Here is a 2,500-nt window from a genome sequence, read left to right as displayed (position 1 = left end):
ATGTAAAGGGGGGGGGGGCACTAGTGTATGCTGCAAATGTATGTGCTCATATACGGATGCGTGAGCACATGCAGGGATAGATACATGCGTATGTATAATGATAGGTAGGTTTGCGAGGTATGCAAAAAGGGGTGTTTACATATACACGGGTGAGTATACACTCATGTATACTCACTCACTTATCAATAACATATAACAAGCGCATAAACGGACAGGCGATGTGAACATATGACTAGGTCAGACTATGATGGACATGCATGTAGTTATTTATAACGTAAGAATAAGTATCCATATCCATAAGCATAGATACAAGAATAAATGTGTATGCTTGCATATGCATATGCGTGGGAATGAGCATATGCGTAGTACTTAGAGCATGTGCGGGAATGAATATGTCTGCATCAGGTGCACATACGCACAAATTAAGTTAATAAATAAAATAAAATAAAACATATATGCACTTCTGATAATTAAGCCCAGCTCACGGGAGTAGTGAGCAGGCCGTGCATTGCCGCTCCTAAGTCCACTCCAGGTAGGACCAAACCTGCTGGGGGGACTTATCAATGGCATTCCGGCTAAATGACTCCCCTCCCACCAAGATACACCTAAGCCAGTAGGTGGGAGGTAAATCGGCTGTCCACCTCCATGAACAAACGCATCCAGCCATGGCCCCCATTCCCCGGAGGCGAAGGAGCCCCTGGTTACGGCGGCGATCAGGATCGCTCCGGAGCAGGGGGTGCTAAAAATATCCGGGTAAAGACAGGCCGCCCCACGTTGATGAACCTTTGCACATACAATATAAGGACCATGAGAACTGAATCCGACTTACTAGCTTTACTAGAGGAACTCTCTTCCATTAAATGGGATGTAGTAGGACTCTGCGAAGTTAGAAGACTAGGTGAAGAGCAGAAGTTATTAAATGAGGGACACGTGCTCTATTGGAGAGGAAAACCTCTGGGTAGCAAACAGGAATTAGGGGTAGGATTCTTAATACACAAACGCTTAGAAAAGAACATTGTAGAATTCTATAGTGTCAGCGAAAGAGTGGCTTCTGTAACAATAAAACTAAACACTAGGTACAACTTAAAAATTATTCAAGTCTATGCTCCAACCTGCAGCCACAGTGATGAAGAAATAGAGAGCTTCTATGAAGATGTTCACTTAGCCAGCGAGAGAACAAAATCCCATTTCACAATAATTATGGGGGATTTTAATGCCAAAATAGGTAAAAAGACAGAGGGCGAAACCGCAGTAGGGAACCATGGAATAGGCACTAGGAACGAGAGGGGACAAATGCTAGTCGAATTTGCGGAGGCTCGATCACTCAGTATCATGAATACATTCTTCGAAAAAAGACTAGAACGGAAGTGGACATGGAAGTCGCCTTCTGACGTCAAAAACGAAATTGACTTCATAATTTCAAATAGGCGCGATATAATAAAAAATGTAGAGGTTATAAATAAAGTAAATGTAGGCAGCGACCATAGAATGGTGAGAGGCGAAATTAAAATACATCTCAGAAGGGAAAGGAACAAACTAATGAGTAAACCACAGCCAAACTTGGCTAACTTGAGGATCAGAGCAACAGAATTTAGCCTAAACATCCAAAACAGATATTCACTCCTCCGCGACGAAGATCTCAACATCGACCAAATCAATAAACAGTTCAATGACATAATAAAAGAAGCTGCACTTGAAGTAGGCGGAAAGAACGACAATCGAAGCTCCAGCAAGCTCTCGGTAGAAACTAAACAGCTTATGCAAAAACGTAGAGACATGAAAGTATCGTCAAATAGGGACAAGATAGAATTGGTTGAAATAACAAAGACCATAAATAAAAAGAAGAGGGAAGATGTACGGAAATTCAATACTCAAATAATAAATGAAGCAGTGATTTCAGGTACCAGCATGAAAGCAGCTAAAAGAAGACTAGGAATAGGGAGAAATCAAATGTATGCAATTAAAAAACCAGACGGAGAAGTAACACATAACAAGAATGAAATCATCAAAGTAGTGGAAGACTTTTACAGGGATCTATACAACTCAAATGAACATCCACAAATAGAAGCAAACGCGGTAACTAGCGACGTACCTAATATCACAAAAGAAGAAATAAAAAGAGCACTTAAAGGCATGAAGAGAGGGAAAACACCAGGCGAAGACGGAATTAGTATAGACCTCATATTAGATGCAGGAGACATCGCAACAGTGAAACTAGCCAATCTTTTTAACAAATGTCTTCTCAGCGGAAAAACTCCGAAAGCCTGGAAAAATGCAACAATTATCTTGTTACACAAAAAAGGCGATAAAAAGGATTTAAAAAATTACCGACCCATAAGCCTCCTTTCGGTTACTTACAAACTGTTCACGAAAGTCATTACAGCTCGCATCTCTGACAGTCTGGATTCCAGCCAGCCTAGAGAACAGGCAGGCTTCCGCAGCGGATTCTCAACAACAGATCACATCCACACGCTCACCCAAATAAGAGAAAAAGTAAACG

Source organism: Penaeus vannamei, chromosome 15, assembly GCF_042767895.1.
Source record: "Penaeus vannamei isolate JL-2024 chromosome 15, ASM4276789v1, whole genome shotgun sequence".
NCBI lineage: Eukaryota > Metazoa > Arthropoda > Malacostraca > Decapoda > Penaeidae > Penaeus > Penaeus vannamei.
Note: the sequence above shows the minus strand (reverse complement) of the source record.